We start from the raw sequence: 19,891 nt of genomic DNA, 5'->3' as shown, positions 1-19,891 counted from the left end.
AGGCAATGGATCGTATTCTTCTATTGATTTAAGCATTTTTGATCCTCTCGTACTTTCAGAGTTTACATGGCGAGTTCATGATGACTTGTGCGGGAGTGATCATTTTCCAATTATTTTGGAGCATTTATCCTCCAAAACGGAGGAACGTCAACCTCGTTTTAAACTTGAGAAAGCAGATTGGGCTTCATTTGAAGCCCACTGTCTTGAAGAATTACGATTAGAAACGATGAAGGATGTTGAAGATCCCATTTTATTATTTAATGAAAGACTGACATCAATTGCTAATAAAACAATACCTAAAACCTCGACAAATCCAAAAAGGCCTAGTAAACCATGGTTTACTGATGAGTGCGACAAAGCGATCGAAGAACGCAACAAGGCCCATCGCCGGTTCGACAAAAATCCTACACCAGCAAATCTGTCAAACTTCCGAATATTTCGAGCAAAAGCTCGACGTACATGTAAACAAGCCAGACGAACCTCTTGGAAAAATTTTGTTTCTAGTATTAAATCTCACACTCCCCTCAATAAAGTATGGAATTTTATTAGAAAAGTAAAAGGAAAAAATTCGAATTCTTCAGTGAAACACCTTAAAGTTGGTAATACCACTCTAACCACCGAAAAAGATATCGCCAATAAGCTAGCTGAAACATTCGCTAAACATTCATCCTCAACTAACTACAAACCGGATTTTCAAAAAATTAAATCATCTGCAGAAAAGACAAAATTAAACTTCAAGTCAAATAATGCTGAATCCTACAACTCTCAATTTTCTATAGAGGAACTAAAATCGTCACTGGCTAAAGCCCACGATACAGCTAGTGGGCTAGATAATATTCACTATCAACTTTTGAAACATCTTCCTGATCCATCTCTACATACACTTCTTGCGTTAATGAACGAGATATGGACTTCTGGTAACGTTCCGTCCATCTGGAAAACGGCTTCAGTTGTCCCTATTCCAAAACCAGGAAAGGATCATACGGATCCTTCAAATTATCGCCCGATCGCATTGACAAGCTGCGTCTGCAAGACTATGGAACGAATGGTCAATGATCGCCTTGTGTGGTTCCTTGAGAAGCACAACTTACTCACTAATATTCAGTGTGGTTTTAGGCAAGGCAGAAGTACTCTTGACCATTTAGTCCGGTTTGAAACGCTCATCAGAAATGCATTTGCTAAAAAAGAACATGTTGTGTCGGTCTTTTTCGATTTAGAAAAAGCCTATGACACGACGTGGAAATATGGTATTTTAAAAGATATATTTGATATGGGGTTGAAAGGAAGACTTCCTCTGTTCTTGTCTAATTTTTTGTCAGATCGTCATTTTAATGTGAGGGTAAATTCGACTTTTTCTGAGGAGAAGGAACAGGAAATGGGTGTTCCTCAGGGAAGTATTCTTTCTGTCACTCTCTTCAGTATTAAAATTAATAGTTTAGCCCAAGTTTTGAAGGACAATATTGACGGTTCCTTGTATGTAGACGACTTTTTGATCTGCTACAGGGTACAAAATACGAGTAATATTGAAAGGCAGTTACAACTTTGCCTCAAAAGAATTGAGCAATGGGCTTTGGAGAATGGGTTTAAGTTTTCTACATCTAAAACTGTTGGTATGCACTTTTGTCGAAAGCGAAAGCTGCATCCGGACCCAGATCTCTTTCTTTATGGTAATAAAATCAAAATAGTAGAAGAAACAAAATTCCTTGGATTACTTTTTGATAGTAAACTTTCTTTTCTTCCCCATATCAAATTACTTAAATCTAGGTGTCTTAAGGCACTAGATATTTTAAAAATGGTGTCCAGTACCGATTGGGGTGCTGATACCTCAATTTTATTAAATTTATATAGATCTTTGGTTAGGTCTAAACTTGATTATGGATCTATTGTTTATGGTTCCGCCAAAAAATCTTACCTTAAAATTTTAGACGCTGTTCACCACCAGGGGTTGCGACTTTGCCTTGGTGCCTTCAGAACCTCTCCTATTGAGAGCCTTTATGCCGAGGCAAATGAACCATCCCTTGGAGACAGACGTTTGAAATTAGGTCTTCATTATGTAAGTAAACTTATGGCCTACCCAGATAGCCCTGCCTACGACTGTGTCATTAATCCTATTTATGTCGACATTTATCGAAAACATGAAAGCAAAACCCCTCCTTTTGGAATTCGAATAAAACCTCATTTGGAAGCAATTCATCTGGAGACCAATGCAGTGACACCTGTTGTTACTTCGAAATGCCCTCCATGGGAGCTTCCACATCCTTCTTTCATTTTTGATCTGCGTGAATATAAAAAGTCCTATACCAATCCTTTATTTTTACAACAAAAATTTTCTGAAATTAAAGCAAATTATCCGGATTTTTCGACGGTGTATACAGATGGCTCAAAAGATGGCGATAGCGTTGCATGTGCTGCTGTCCATGGTGACAGAACTGTAACTGAACGGTTGCCATCGAGCGCTTCCATATTCACAGCTGAAGCTCGAGCCATATTGTTAGCACTTAAATTGATTACTCAATCTAATCTGTCACAGTTTATTATTTGTTCTGACTCTTTGAGCTGTCTTTTGGCAATTAAGAATCACAAACTGAAAAACACTCTTATTTTACAAATTTTGTATTTTATTCATCGACTTCGGGAATTTGATAAAGAGATTGTTTTTCTCTGGGTACCCAGTCATGTTGGTATTCAGGGGAATTCAGTTGTAGACAGGGTTGCCAAAAAGGCATTAAATGAAATAATAAAGGACGTTAGTTTGCCATACACCGATTTTAAACCTTTAATAAGGAAATATATTTTAAAGATGTGGCAGGACCGTTGGGACGGTCTTGAACACAACAAACTCAATTCTATAAAACCCGATCTAGGCGTTCATCAATCCGGGTCGGGCAATCGCAAAGAGCAAGTGGTCATGACTAGATGCCGCATTGGACATTCTAGATTTACACATGGCCATTTGCTTGTTGGTGATCCTCCACCTGAGTGTATCCCATGTGGTTGCCCTTTCTCTATCAAACATGTTCTTCTAGATTGTGTGGATTTTGCCAACACCAGGCAAAATTATTTTGACTGCGCCAATATGTTTGATTTGTTCAAGACCGTTTCATCTAAAAACATTATCGATTTCTTGCGGGACATCGGTTTATTTAATAAAATCTAAATTGGATACCTTCCTTGATTTTTCAATATTTTAAATGTTTTATCGAAGTTATGTTTCTATATGTATTTTATGTCTTAGGTTCACCTTTTATGTACCTTTTTATATGTAAATAGCTGTTTGTTTTAATTTCATTATTTTATGAAGAGATTTTGATCTTGCTTTTAATATTTTCCTGGCATTAAATGTTCTTGCCGTGATATGGCCCTGGTCGCCGAAACGGCAATAAACAACAGCAAGCAATCAATCAATAAATCAATCAATCCATTCGTCTAACTAGGGTTAATTTGGTTATTCGAGTTGCGATTGAAGTATCCGAGTTTGACCCCTACCAGAGTTGACTCGATATCAAACCTGCCTCTGCCCAGGTTTGAAGAAACACAATGGCAGCGAAAGAAGTGTAAGCGCTTTTAGCAAATAGATTTTTCGAATTTGAACAAGTTTGTCCATTGAATTGAATTTTATTCAGAAAACGCGAATTACACATCAAAACACATACAAATGAATACTTTTGATTTCATAAATAATATAATTTGCCAATAATTGCCATAAAATATTTGTGATGAACACTAAACAGTTGTGCCCCGTGCAGGTCCGGGTGTTGAAAGAATAGGCCTGCAGCAGCGCTAAGCTTGTCGTAAAAGGCGACTAAATAGTGCTCAGAAACCAAGCCGGGGGCTAGGCGCTCTGCCCACAGAGCAACTGGGATGTGTGCCCCAGGTGGTGGAATGGGGTACCCCTGGCGTGTTACATGCTGGGGTTGTCAGGCTATAATACGGAAAACCTGACCGCAAACCATAGTGGTGCACCGTGTTGGGAAAAATGCCACGTTCCTCGCACGTTAAAGAACCCTGCTGTGGTATTCGATAGAAGTAGGAACCTTTGCGCTCCGCCACAGGAGGGTAAATTGCCCGACCTTACCCATCCCCCTTTTTCCAGTGGCAATCAAAATTTGTCGACCCTATTATCCTTGTGACCCATCCTCTTTTTTCATTTCATGTTCATTTTATCATCCATTTCATGTTCATTGTCTGAATATAGCTGAAATATTGCTGCTCGGACGTTAAACCCCAACAAACAAAACAAACAAACTAAACAGTTGTAGGCATATGGATATTATCAGGAATTTTGGTTAGAAGAATTGTCTGTTCGTTTGTTTGTAAACATTGGCATCGTTCACAATTTTTGTCGATATTTTAATGGCTTTCCTTGAAACGTTATACATGTGTACTGTTAAAATGGCATGTGGACATATGTATATCCCCATGAATTTCGGTTTAGGCAATTTTTGGTCTATTCGTGTCAGTCTGTCTAAAATTACATTGTTCACAATTTCTCCTACACCACCGAATAGATTCCCTTGTAACGTTTTCACGGTACATCTCAACAACATAAATCTACATACTAAATATCAAATCAATCCGGGGCACAGAACAATGTGTTACGAAAACAGGAATAGTTTGATCTCACCGAAAACCTTCCCCGTGCAGGTCTGGGTGTTAAAAGAATAGGTCTCCAGCAGCGCTAAGCTTGTAAACGGGGACTAAATAGTGCTCAGAACCTTAGGCGGGGGCTAGGGCGTTCTACCCACAGAGCAACTTTGATGTGTACTCCAGGTGGTGGAATGGGGTATCCCTGGCGTGTTACATTTTGGGGTTGTCAGGCTATAATACGGAAAACCTGACCGCAAACCATAGTGGTGCACCGTGTTGGGAAAGATGCCACGTTCCACGCACGTGAAAGAACCCTACTGTGGTATTCTCCCGGAGTAGGAACCATAGGGCTCCGCCACAGGAGTCTAAATTGCCCGACTTTACCCATCCCTTCCTTTTTCTAGTGGCAATCAAAATTTGTCGACCCTACTGTCCTTGTGTCCCATCCCGTTTTTCATTTCATCATCATTTCATGTTCATTTTATCATCCGTTTCATGTTCATCGTCTGAATATAGCTGAAATATTGCTGCTCGGACGTTAAACCCCAACAATCAATCGATCAATCAATTGTCCTTGTGTCCCATCCCTTTTTCATTTCATCATCATTTCATGTTCATTTTATCATCATTTTCATGTTCATCGTCTGAATATAGCTGAAATATTGCTGCTCGGACGTTAAACCCAAACAAACAAACTTGTGTCAGAATCCGGCTTAACCTAACGGTTTTGGTCCTTATGTTCTATTGTTTATCACGGCGACCATTTTTCTTTTCGATGGATGAAAGAAATCCCACATTCTATGCAGAATACCCTAAGGAACATACCATGTTCGTTCAATTTGGTCAAAAGGTTCAGAGGAGATTTTTTAATGTAATAACATTAAAACAAGCATGAAAAGGGGAATTACTCCAACATGTCTAAACAAATTTACAGGATGGTTGGTTGTTGGGGTTTAACGTCCGAGCAGCAATATTTCAGCTATATTCAGACAATGAAAATGAAATGGATGAAAAAATGAACATGAAATGAAAAAAAGAAAGGATGGGTCACAAGGATAATAGGGTCGACAAATTTTGATTGCCACTGGAAAAAGGGGGGATGGGTAAGGTCGGGCAATTTAGCCTCCTGTGGCGGAGCGCAAAGGTTCCTACTCCTATCGAATTCCACAGCAGGGTTCTTTAACGTGCGAGGAACGTGGCATCTTGCCCAACACGGTGCACCACTATGGTTTGCGGTCAGGTTTTCCGTATTATAGCCTGACAACCCCAGCATGTAACACGCCAGGGGTACCCCATTCCCCCACCTGGGGCACACATCCCAGTTGCTCTGTGGGCAGAGCGCCTAGCCCCCGGCTAGGTTTCTGAGCACTATTTAGTCGCCTTATACGACAACCTTGGAGCTGCTGCAGGCCTCTTCTTTTAACACCCGGACCTGCACGGGGCTAAAATTTACAGGAAAAATTGTCCAAAAATAGAAATTGGTAATATATTTTAACACGAGAAGAGTTTGAATATTGTCAACTATGACGGACACATCAATTTCATGTTCATCGTCTGAATATAGCTGAAATATTGCTTGCTTGTTTTGTTTGTTTGTTGAGGTTTAACGTCCGAGCAGCAATATTTCAGCTATATTCAGACAATGAACATGAAATGAAAAAAAAAAGGATGGGTCACAAAGATAATAGGGTCGACAAATTTCCATTGCCACTGGACAAAGGGGGGGGTAAGATCGGGCAATTTAGCCTCCTGTGGCGGAGCGCAAAGGTTCCTACTATCGAATACCACAGCAGGGGTCTTTAACGTGCGAGAAACGTGGCATCTTTCCCAACACGGCGCACCACTATGGTTTGCGGTCAGGTTTTCCGTATTGTAGCCTGAGAACCCCACCATGTAACACGCCAGGGGTACACATCCCAGTTGCTCAGTGGGCAGAGCGCCTAGCCCCCGGCTAGGTTTCTGAGCACTATTTAGTCGTCTTATACGACAAGCTTAGCGCTGCTGCAGGCCTATTCTTTTATCACCCGGACCTGCACGGGGGACTGAAATATTGCTGCTCGGACGTTAAACCCCAACAAACAAATGACAAGCTTAGCGCTGCTGCAGGCCTATTCTTTTGACACCCGTACCTGCACGGGGCCCTTTGATTTAATGCACAATGGTACTAACATTACAGAATGAAAAGGTTAATAAATTATTTTGAAAAAACAAAACAGCAAAAATAATTTATTTCTCACTTTTTCAAATTCCATATATAACTGTATATGGGACCAAACAACTGTGTAACAACAGCAATACAAAAGCCTACGTCTTTTCAATAAAATTTTACCAAATTCAATAAGAATAAGTATTAGGAGAATAAAGACCAAAAATATTTACCTATGTATATCCGATTGTTTTGGAAAAAAACGATGGTGATCAAAGTGTGATCCGGGTATAAGAGACCACGCACAGAGATGCCGAAACGCAGTAAACGGAAAAAAATGCTGTCTCTTTTTTTTGTCGTTGCATACGGTACAGGCATCATATTTTTAAGATATAACCTGTATAAAGGAGCAAAGAAAGCTGCACCCTTGCATCGTATTACATATGTCTATAGAGTAATGCACTAGCAATTTCTGACATCCCATTAATCATTTAATGTAACTACATGTCTAATAAGCAAAGGAAGACAAGTCGAATTTAATTTTTACATAAAGTATAAATCTAGCTATTCTTCGGAAAAAAGTGTCTTCAAAAAGCTTCTGTGAATACAGGTTTTTGGTTCTATCAAGTACTAAATGTATAAGTCACAATCTATATAATATTGTGAATATTGATATTTTTACAAAAAAATGTTTTTGCATAAGACTGTCCCTTCTAATTGTTTATAACTAATACTGGTGACGAGATATTCTTCCTGTATTATATGATACAGGTCAAGTTCGACTGTTAATCTGGTCATGTCATTTACACACACACTAAAAATATATTTTTTGAATTGTTTAACTCTCGAAGTCTTAGTGTTTGTTATCTTTCAACTATCTCGATAAGTTAGCTTTCTTTGTATGTAAGAAGGTGAAATTAGTTTGTTTTCGATTATGTTAGAATGCTGTAAATATGTAAAAAGTTAGCTTTTTTGTATTATGCTGTCCAGATAAAGTTTGACTTTGAGTTTAACGTTTAACAAGTTGTTTCTTTGTGATGATTTGTAATTTATCCTGTGTCCATGGATATTTAATTCATCACATCGTCCTTCTTCGATTCGTCTAACTCGGGTTAATTTGGTTACTCGAGTTGCAATTGAAGTATCCGAGTTTGACCCCTACCAGAGTTGACTCGATATCAAACCTGCCTGTGCCCAGGTTTGAAGAAACACAATGGCAGCGAAAGAAGTGTAAGCGCTTTTAACAAATAGATTTTTCGAATTTGAACAAGTTTGTCCATTGAATTGAATTTTATTCAGAAAACGCGAATTACACATCAAAACACATACAAATGAATACTTTTGATTTCATAAATAATATAATTTGCCAATAATTGCCACAAAATATTTGTGATGAACACTAAACAGTTGTAGGCATATGGATATTACCAGGAATTTTGGTTAGGAGAATTATCTGTTCGTTTGTTTGTAAACATTGGCATCGTTCACAATTTTTGTCGACATTTTAATGGCTTTCCTTGAAACGTTATACATGTGTACTGTTAAAATGGCATGTGGACATAAGTATATCCCCATGAATTTCGGTTTAGGCAATTTTTGGTCTATCCGTGTCAGTCTGTCTAAAATTACATTGTCCACAATTTCTCCTACACCACCGAATAGATTCTTTTGTAACTTTGAAGACTATAAATCGCACTGAAAAACGTTTTCACGGTACATCTCAACAACATAAATCTACATACTAAATATCAAATCAATCTGGGGCACAACACAATGTGTTACGAAAACAGGAAATAGTTTGATCTCACCGAAAACCTTCCCCGTGCAGGTCCAGGTGTTGAAAGAATAGGTCTGCAGCAGCGCTAAGGTTGTAAACGGGGACTAAATAGTGCTCAGAACCTTAGCCGGGGGCTAGGGCGCTCTGCCCAGAGCAACTTTGATGTGTGCCCCAGGCGGTGGTATGGGGTATCCCTGGCGTGTTACATTCTGGGGTTGTCAGGCTATAATACAGAAAACCTGACCGCAAACCATAGTGGTGCACCGTGTTGGGAAAGATGCCACGTTCCTCGCACGTTAAAGAACCCTACTGTGGTATTCTCGCGGAGTAGGAACCATAGGGCTCCGCCACAGGAGGCTAAATTGCCCGACTTTACCCATCCCTTCCTTTTTCTAGTGGTAATCAAAATTTGTCGACCCTACTGTCCTTATGTCCCACCCCGTTTTTCATTTCATCATCATTTCATGTTCATTTCATCATCCGTTTCATGTTCATCGTCTGAATATAGCTGAAATATTGCTGCTCGGACGTTAAACCCAAACAAACAAACAAACATATTTTTAGTAATGTTTTTACGTCGGATCAAAAATTTCTACTATGCAGGAGCCCCGTGCAGGTCCGGGTGTTAAAAGAATAGGCCTGCAGCAGCGCTAAGCTTGTCGTAAAAGGCGACTAAATAGTGCTCAGAAACCTAGCCGGGGGCTAGGCGCTCTGCCCACAGAGCAACTGGGATGTGTGCCCCAGGTGGTGGAATGGGGTACCCCTGGCGTGTTACATGCTGGGGTTGTCAGGCTATAATACGGAAAACCTGACCGCAAACCATAGTGGTGCACCGTGTTGGGAAAGATGCCACGTTCCTCGCACGTTAAAGAACCCTGCTGTGGTATTCGATAGGAGTAGAAACCTTTGCGCTCCGCCACAGGAGTCTAAATTGCCCGACCTTACCCATCCCCCTTTTTCCAGTGGCAATCAAAATTCGTCGACCCTATTATCCTTGTGACCCATCCTTTTTTTCATTTCATGTTCATTTTATCATCCATTTCATGTTCATTGTCTGAATATAGCTGAAATATTGCTGCTCGGACGTTAAACCCCAACAAACAAACAAACAAACTGTTCAATGGAGGAGAAAGTTACAACTTTTTAAATTTGTCAACTAATTAATTTTATTTTAGGGATAATGTAGGGTAAAAGGCTATTTTAAAAGTATGGCTTATATATGGGAATTATACGGCATTGCAGGTAATATAAGAACTAAATTGAAGGCCTGAGTTCGATGCAAAAAATGATTTATTTTCCCCTAAAATAAATAAGCAAATTCGTACAAAAACATTATGAGCTCCCGTAAACGTCTATGACTATTTATACAAGTCAGTAGATGTCTAAATAATCATAGACTCTCACGTGGGAGCTTAAAACTTATAATATCCAGGTAAATTGTTTGTTTTATTTGTTTGTTGGAGTTTAACGTCCGAGCAGCAATATTTCAGCTATATTCAGACGATGAACATGAAAATGATGATGAAATGAAAAAAGGATGGGACACAAGGACAATGGGGTCGACAAAATTTGATTGCCACTGGAAATGGGGAGAGGTGGGTAGGGTCGGGCAATTTAGCCTCCTGTGGCGGAGCCCTATGGTTCCTACTCCGGGAGAATACCACAGTAGGGTTCTTTAACGTGCGAGGAACGTGGCATCTTTCCCAACACGGTGCACCACTATAGTTTGCGGTCAGGTTTTGCGTATTATAGCCTGACAACCCCAGCATGTAACACGCCAGGGGTACCCCATTCAACCACCTGGGGCACACATCCCATTTCCAGTTTCTCTGTGGGCAGAGCGCCTAGCCCCCGGCTAGGTTTCTGAGCACTATTTAGTCGCCTTTTACGACAAGCTTAGCGCTGCTGCAGGCCTATTTTTTAACACCCGGACCTGCACGGGGCCCGGGTTAATTGAAAGAGCAGACTGTGAGAGTTGAACGATAGTGACTTGTTTTCGTAAATCAGCTATAGAGATTGTTTAGTATGCATGTCTGAAAAAAATAGAAACTTATTTCCAATTACAGTCTCAAAGTGATGTCTAGAAGTCGAAAATGGAGTTATTCTTCCTTACCTGAAAAACTTCACATTCAATTCCTCACTGCTTTTCAAGAACAATATTTTTTTTTAACTTTCATTATTTAGTTTAACAGGATACAATAGCCATAAATTAGTAGTAGCAGGCCAAAATGTAACTATTACAGGTTATTCAAGTCAAGTTAGTGACCACACAAATCATAAAGTTTGTAAATCACGCACCAATAAGTTCTATCATGTAAATTTAGTTTTTGTTTCTTTGTTGGGGTTTAACGTCCGATCAGCAATTTTTCAGCTATATTCAGACGATGAACATGAAATGATGATGAAATGAAAAAGGGATGGGACACAAGGACAATGGGATCAACAAATTTTGATTCCCACTGGAATTAGGGAGAGGTGGGTAGGGTCGGGCAATTTAGCCTCCTGTGGCGGAGCCCTATGGTTCCTACTCCGGGAGAATACCACAGTAGGGTTCTTTAACGTGCGAGGAACGTGGCATCTTTCCCAACACGGTTCACCACTATGGTTTGCGGTCAGGTTTTCCGTATTATAGCCTGACAACCCCATCATGTAACACGCCAGGGGTACCCCATTCCACCACCTGGGGCACACATCCCAGTTGCTCTGTGGGCAGAACGCCTAGCCCCCGGCTAGATTTCTGAGCACTATTTAGTCGCCTTATGCGCACTATAAACAAAATTCAAAACAACAATCAGATAATTTCATTTCTATCTATTTTTGTGTTTAAAAGGACAACCTTTCTGTACTACGCCAAATAAAAAAATCTGAAATAATTTCCCAGAATTTCTATAATGGAAATGTCTTGTATATGCCGTCTGTATAAAGTATACCAGACGACCTATACAAAATATATACATTTTATTAAGAAGGTGTTTGGTTTTTGTTCATGTAAGACATAAAATATGTTGTTTCTATTTTGTGGATCCAGAATAATCTCGGGAAAAATAGTTCTCATCAATTATATTTAGACTGAGATTCCATGATACAAAGCCAATCTCATGCATATAAACCATTAGGGAGGCATTTTAGTAAACTAAAAAAAATCATGCGGTTTATTTTACTGTATTGAAGAACAGCAACTCCGATGAGAAATCATCATACAATTTTAACTTTGGGCCTTGCTATAAGGATCAGTTCATTGATTATTTCTATCTAAAGCGGTTTTCATCTTAAAAAAACAAACGACACACGAAGGATATTTCAAGGGCAATAATTGCAATAAGGAGTCGTCCCCAAAAACAGGCAAGGCTTTGTCATGAAGATCGTTTCTACAACTAAAAGATTTTTGTTTCTATTTAGGCCCCGTGCAGGTCCAGGTGTTAAAAGAATAGGCCTGCAGCAGCGCTAAGCTTGTCGTAAAAGGCGACTAAATAGTGCTCAGAACCCTAGCCGCGGCTAGGGCGCTCTGCCCACAGAGAAACTGGAACTGGGATGTGTGCCCCAGGTGGTGGAATGGGGTACCCCTGGGGTGTTACATGCTGGGGTTGTCAGGCTATAATACGGGAATCCTGACCGTAAACTATAGTGGTGCACCGTGTTGGGAAAGATGCCACGTTCCTCGCACGTTAAAGAAACCTTATTGTGGTATTCTCCCGGAGTAGGAACCTTTGCGCTCCGCCACAGGAGGCTAAATTGCCCGACCCTACCCACCTCTCCCTATTTCAAGTGGCAATCAAAATTTGTCGACCCCATTATCCTTGTGTCCCATCCCTTTTTCATTTCATCATCATTTTATAATCAATTTCATGTTCATCGTCTGAATATAGCTGAAATATTGCTGCTCGGACGTTAAACCCCAACAAACAAACAAACAAACAGTTTCTATTAAGGGTTAACAACTGGTATGAACATTCGGGAATATTTTATGAAGTATTTAATTTTGCAACATCTTGCGATTGCGCGCAATTCAAAGACTACGAATGATGTTATTTCATGATGCTATTTTCATGTGCTCTTGCCCCGTGCAGGTCCGGGTGTCAAAAGAATTGGCCTGCAGCAGCGCTAAGGTTGTCGTAAACGGCGACTAAATAATGCTCAGAAACCTAGCCGGGGGCTAAGCGTTCTGCCTACAGTGCAAATGGGATGTGTGCCCCAGGTGGTGGAATGGGGTACGCCTGCTGTGTTACATGCTGGGGTTGTCAGGCTATAATACGGAAGAAAAGTTTGCAAACCATACTGGTACATCGTTTGTTTGTTGGGGTTAAACTTGTTTGTTTGTTTGTTGGGGTTTAACGTCCGAGCAGGAATATTTCAGCTATATTCAGACAATGAACATGAAATGGATGATAAAATGAACATGAAATAAAAAAAAAAGGATAAGACACAAGGATAATAGGGTCGACAAACTTTGATTGCCACTGAAAAAGGGAGGGATGGGTAAGTTAGGGCAATTTAGCCTCCTGTGGCGGAGCGCAAAGGTTCCTACTCCTATCGAATACCACAGCAGGGTTCTTTAACGTGCGAGGAACGTGGCATCTTTCCCAACACGGTGCACCACTATGGTTTGCGGTCAGGTTTTCCGTATTATAGCCTGACAACCCCACCATGTAACACGCCAGGGGTACCCCATTCCACCACCTGGGGCACACATCCCAGTTGCTCTGTGGGCAGAACGCCTAGCCCCCGACTAGATTTCTGAGCACTATTTAGTCGCCTTATACGACAAGGTTAGTGCTGCTGCAGGCCTATTCTTTTAACACCCGGACCTGCACGGGGCTACTGGTGCATCGTGTTGGGTAGCATGCCACGTTCCTCTCACGTTATGTTCATGTTCATAGGCTGAATATAGCTGAAATATTGCTCCTCGGACCTTAAACCCCAAGAAACAAACATCGATGTCCCTGGATTAGGCATCATATAGATGTCGGGGACTTCAAAGACAGATAACCCAACTAACACGTTTTTCATGTTTAAAGCACAACTCCTAAACACACTCTAAACCTTTTGATAACATTTTATTGGATGGTTGAATTTCATATATACTTATTGTAAGGGGATTTCAAAGGGAGACAGCCCCGTGCAGGTCCGGGTATCAAAAGAAAAGGCTGTCAGGCTATAATACGGAAAACCTGACCGCAAACCATAGTGGTGCACCGTGTTGGGAAAGATGCCACGTTCCTCGCACGTTAAAGAACCCTGCTGTGGTATTCGATAGGAATAAGAACCTTTGCTGTCCGCCACAGTAGGCTAAATTGCCCGACCTTACCCATCCCTCCCTTTTGATAGTGGCAATCAAAATTTGTCGACCCTACTGTCCTTGTGTCCCATCCCGTTTTTCATTTCATCATCATTTCATCGGGGGCTAGGTGCTCTGCCCACAGAGCAACTGGGTTTGTTTGTTGGGATTTAACGTCCGAGCAGCAATATTTCAGCTATATTCAGACGATGAACACGAAATTGATGATAAAATGAACATGAAACGATGATGAAATGAAAAAGGGATGGGACACAAGGACAATGTGGTCGATAAATTTTGATTGCCACTGGAAATGGGAGAGGTGGGTAGAGTCGGGCAATTTAGCCTCCCAACTAGGGTTCTGACCACTATTTAGTAGCTTTTTACGACAGGCTTAGCGCTGCTGCATGCCTATTCTTTTGACACCCGAACCTGCACGGGTCCAGAGCAACTGAGATGTGTGCCCCAGGTGGTGGAATGGGGTACCCCTGGCATGTTACATGCTGGGGTTGTCAGGCTATAATACGGAAAACCTGACCGCAAACCATAGTGGTGCACCGTGTTGGGAAAGATGCCACTTCCTCGCACGTTAAAAAAATCCTGCTGTGGTATTCGATAGGAGTAGGAACCACCGCGCTCCGCCACAGGAGGCTAAATTGCCGGACCTTATCCGTCCGTCCCTTTTTCTAGTGGCAATCAAAATTTGTCGACCCTGCTGTCCTTGTGTCCCATCCCAGTTTTCATTTCATCATAATTTCATGTTCATTTTATCATCCTTTTCATATTCATCGTCTGAATATACCTGAAATATTGCTGCTCGGACGTTAAACCCCAACAAACAAACAAACAAGAAAATACGAAGAATCCTGAAGTGTACTTACCTCTGCACTGGAAATACATCTTCCTAGGGTTTATCGTCTTGAATGACAAGTTGAATAATGCAAGTGGTTCCGTGATTTAAATTTGTACCGGAAGTTATTTCTGTTTTGATCTTCCGGGTGATAAAAGAATAGGCCTGCAGCAGCGCTAAGCTTGTCGTATAAGGCGACTAAATAGTGCTCAGAAACCTAGCCAGGGGCTAGGCGCTCTGCCCACAGACCAACTGGGTTGTGTGCCCCAGGTGGTGGAATGGGGTACCCCTGGCGTGTTACATGCTGGGGTTGTCAGGCTATAATACGGAAAACCTGACCGCAAACCATAGTGGTGCACCGTGTTGAGAAAGGTGCCACGTTCCTCGCACGTTAAAGAACCCTGCTGTGGTATTCGATAGGAGTAGGAACCTTTGCGCTCCGCCACATGAGGCTAAATTGCCCGATCTTACCCATCCCCCCTTTTCCAGTGGCAATCAAAATTTATCGACCCTATAATCCTTGTGACCCATCCTTTTTTTTTCATTTCATGTTCATTGTCTGAATATAGCTGAAATATTGCTGCTCGGACGTTAAACCCCAACAAACAAACTGTTTTGATCTAACAAAACACGCATTCTAGCAGTTATGACGTGCATACTCTGTATTTTCATCAAAAATTTGGTTCCTGTGGGTCACATGTCCGACATCTTGAATTTAATTGTTAGTATAATATATTTGAGTGGCTCTCTATTTTATATCAATTAATAGTATGAGAAGTACTTTTTGTGCCAAACTTCGTGCCTGCAATAGAAAGTACAGTTTTTGTTTCACCTGGCCGCCGGGGTATTTTAAATCACCCTATCAATTGTCATATTAATGAATACCGGTTAACCATATTACATTTTTTTTTCTTAAAGTCGCCTGTGATGTTTCCATTTTAGGATGAAGATCCGAAATGATTTCAAAATTATGGTCTTCATGAGACTTTAGGATGTAACCAAAACTAAGAAGGAAATAAATTGTAAGATAATGTAATGAACATAAAAGTTTGTTTGTTAGGGTTTAACGTCCGATCAGCAATATTTCAGCTATATTCAGACGATGAACATGAAATGAAAAAAAAAGGATGGGACACAAGGACAATAGGGTCGACAAATTTTGATTGCCACTGGAAAAAGGGGGGATGGGTAAGGTCGGGCAATTTAGCCTCCTGTGGCGGAGCGCAAAGGTTCCTACTCCTATCGAATACCACAGCAGGGTTCTTTAACGTGCGAGGAACGTGGCATCTTTCCCAACACGGTGCACCACTATGGTTTGCGGTCAGGTTTTCCGTATTATAGCCTGACAACCCCAGCATGTAACACGCCAGGGGTACCCCATTCCACCACCTGGGGCACACATCCCAGTTGCTCTGTGGGCAGAGCGCCTAGCCCCCGGCTAGGTTTCTGAGCACTATTTAGTCGCCTTATACGACAAGCTTAGCGCTGCTGCAGGCCTATTCTTTTAACACCCGGACCTGCACGGGGCGAACATAAAAGTAAAATGAGATCAGGTACAATATAATACAAACACCTTATTCTTCAGAGTCGATTGCCGGAATATTTTGTTTTAAAACTACTTGAAATTTTGAAAATGAAAGTCATTATCTCCTGTAGGAGAGCATTACCAGAAGATATTTAGACATCCTATTTTTAAAGAACAATTGATTCATCTATATAAGGTAGGTATGTTGTTCATGAATATGATGGGGTAATCTTGACATCGATTTACAGTTTTTATGACATTTTACTTCAAAAGAGAGGTGTAAATGTGAATTAAAGTATTTTTGAGCCAAATCATGCAGCATGTCTGTAACTAAAACCAGATATCGCAGTGCAAACTATCTAGTAGCTTTCCAATTTCTTGTTATGCCACACTGTAACACGGAACTTGAAAATATTACCTTAAAAAAAGCCCCGTGCAGGTACGGGTGTTAAAAGAATAGGCCTGCAGCAGCGCTAAGCTTGTCGCAAAGGGCGACTAAATAGTGCTCAGAACCTTAGCCGGGGGCTAGGGCGCCTTGCCCACAGATGTGTGCCCCAGGTGGTGGAATGGGGTACCCCTGGCGTGTTGCATGCTGGGGTTGTCAGGCTATAATACGGAAAACCTGACCGCAAACCATAGTGATGCCCCGTGTTGGGAAAGATGCCACGTTCCTCGCAGCCCCATGCAGGTCCGGGTGTTAAAAGAATAGGCCTGCAGCAGCGCTAAGCTTGTCGTATAAGGCGACTAAATAGAGCTCAGAAACCTAGCCGGCGGCTAGGCGCTCTGCCCACAGAGCAACTGGGATGTGTGCCCCAGGTGGTTGAATGGGGTACCCCTCGCGTGTTACATGCTGGGGTTGTCAGGCTATAATACGGAAAACCTGACCGCAAACCATAGTGGTGCCCCGTGTTGGGAAAGATGCCACGTTCCTCGCACGTTAAAGAACCCTGCTGTGGTATTCGATAGGAGTAGGAACGTTTGCGCTCCGCCACAGGAGGCTAAATTGCCCGACCTTACCCATCCTCCCTTTTTCCAGTGGCAATCAAAATTTGTCAACCCTATTATCCTTGTGACCCATCCTTTTTTTTTTTCATTTCATGTTCATGTTATCATCCATATCATGTTCATTGTCTGAATATAGCTGAAATATTGCTGCTCGGACGTTAAACCCCAACAAACAAAGAAACAAACAAACACGTTTAACCCCAACAAACAAACAAACAAATGATGCACCAGTATGGTTTGCAAACTTTTTTTCCGTATTATAGCCTGACAACCCCAGCATGTAACACACCAGGCGTACGCCATTCCACCACCTGGGACACACATCCCATTTGCACTGTAGGCAGAACGCTTAGCCTCCGGCTAGGTTTCTGAGCAATGAAAATTTTTCGACCCCATTTTCCTTGTGTCCCATCCCTTTTTCATTTCATCATCGCTTCATGTTCATTTTGTCATCAATTCATGTTCATCGTCTGAATATAGCTGAAATATTGCTGCTCGGACGTTAAACCCCAACAAACAAACAAACCAACCTTCAAAAAGTACTCAGGACAACATAAGTGCTGGTTGTTTTACAAATGTATTTCTTTGAAATGTAGACGTCGAACACTATGATGACTATACTAAAGCCTATAATATGATTGATTGATTGTTGGTGGTTAACGCCCGAACAGCAATATTTCAGCTATATCTAGGAGATGAATATAAAATGAATGAGGAAATGGACATAAAATAAAAAATGGGATGAGACAAAAGGATTTTAGAGTCGACCATTTTTTTTCTCACTAATCTACAAAATAGTACTCAGAAGTAACTGGACGTAAAAGGGTTATTTATGTTATTTAAAAATATATTCGTATTTGTTGTAGATAAAACCTGGCAATGATAACTTTTTCAGAAATATAACCGCCGCAAGTGGAACAGGGACAAAAGAATAACGGATGTGCGCCTGTCAGACATTGCAATCACGTGTTCATTAGTTCATTGTTCATGGAAATACAATGTAGTTTCAAGTGATTTGAAGTGGTTTCATATCTTCGTTTATTTTTTGTTTAAATCAAAAAAGATAACAGGCAAATAGGCAAAAAGTCCATTTCTAGCAAAAAAAATAAATGAATAAATAAAAACGCAGAAGGGAGATATACAAAACTCAGATTTATATGCGTAATAATTAGAGAAAAAAAATCATTAGATACATTGAAGCAGGTGATTTAATTAGCTACGAATTTTATGCTAAACGCTAAAAAGTATCGAAACTAAAATCAATAAATAAGCAAATGAAAATACTTTTGATCAACTGCCTATGATCTAGATATTCAGTACATTTACTGTTTATCTATTCAATGTTCCGCGCTCGTGATAAAAAAGGAAATAAGTGTTCAGTCATTTCAAGTAGGACGTTTTTTAAGTAATGCTGTTTGTTTTGTTTGTTGGTGTTTAACGTCCGAGCAAATTGACAAATCATCATCTTGGCTGTTATATAATAATATATTATGGTACGTAAATGCCCCGAAGAATTTGTAAGTAAAATATGAAAATCGTATTCAAATCCGCTTGATTAAATATATATTTCTTCTATTCATTCAGAATATATATATTTATATTATACTATATTAATTTATTGGACTAATTTTGTGACTCAACATTGTAATTTTAATTGTTTTAAGCGCATACTTATAAATTGATCTTTATTTGTCAACACAGTTATACATAAAGAGACATTATCTTACTTTGCTTAATGGCATGTTTTTTTATATCAGACCGTCTCTCTTTTTTAACAGAAGATATAAACAATATTTTCTTTTATGCACAAAAGAATGGAATTAAAGACTGAATGGCCACGCATTTATCTTTGATCTGCTGTATGGTTCATTTATCGAGTATATAACAATCTTCCCAATGATGAATGACCATTTTAAGACAAATTTTCCATTAGGTTTATTCTACATTATATTTTAACTAAAAACTTAATGTTTTTATGGACGTCAGTTGGTATTTATCGAACACGATCGTCTTTGAAAAAATAATTAATCACGTGGCTGCCTATTAATCAAAAAGACAACGAAATTTCTTTTGAAGATGCACAAGTTATGATTTTGTTTTGATAAATGCGATTGTATCCAAATGAAGACCACAAATTGCAACATCCAATTCAATTAGTTCTAAAATGTATAAATTGAACAATTTTGTCGTATGATATCGCGGGCAAGTTGTCACAAAGTACGGGACGCTCTTTAACAGATTGACAAACGAGATTATGGTTTTTGTGGTTCTTAAAAATGCCAGTCAACCTAATGTAGCAAAGGGAATATACAACATCTTCACTTGCTTAATCAATAACTTATACTTGAAATATTTAGAAAATTAAATTAGACAAATTAATGTAAATTGTATGAAGCAGTTTTGTAATTTTACATAGATGTTGTTATTTTTGTAATTCTACTTCGATCGTGTTACTTTTTAGTATCTTTATTCTCATAAGTCAATTGAAATGGAGACCATAAACAAATACAATTTGATACACAATGAAAATAGTCACACACACACACAACATAAAAACATGCACATAATATAAGAAAAAGGGACAGGGAACGGACAGAAGGGGTAGACGCTTAACCAGGAGTACCAATGTTTTATCAAACTACAAAGTAAAGAAGTAGAGACGGCTTTTAAGTTGACATCAAGTTCAAAAACTTGAAAAAATTGCAATGATTTAGATAATATTTGGG

General features: G+C 40.0%; 1 long non-coding RNA gene across 1 annotated transcript in view; it reads right to left on the bottom strand.

Annotated features, from left to right (window-relative positions):
* The window catches only part of LOC148622218 (uncharacterized), an 86,511-nt gene extending 71,787 nt beyond the window's left edge, over positions 1–14,724 (bottom strand). Inside the window, exon 1 of the long non-coding RNA XR_015920597.1 lies at positions 14,667–14,724. This is a non-coding gene — a long non-coding RNA (uncharacterized LOC148622218). The remainder of the gene's footprint in view (positions 1–14,666) is intronic.
* Between the last annotated feature and the right edge of the window lie 5,167 nt (positions 14,725–19,891).

The sequence above is a fragment of the Perna viridis genome, chromosome 3 (assembly GCF_037379345.1).
Source record: "Perna viridis isolate PV_CMFRI_1.1 ecotype Kerala chromosome 3, ASM3737934v1, whole genome shotgun sequence".
NCBI lineage: Eukaryota > Metazoa > Mollusca > Bivalvia > Mytilida > Mytilidae > Perna > Perna viridis.
Note: the sequence above shows the minus strand (reverse complement) of the source record. Positions and strands in the feature narration are given on the sequence as shown.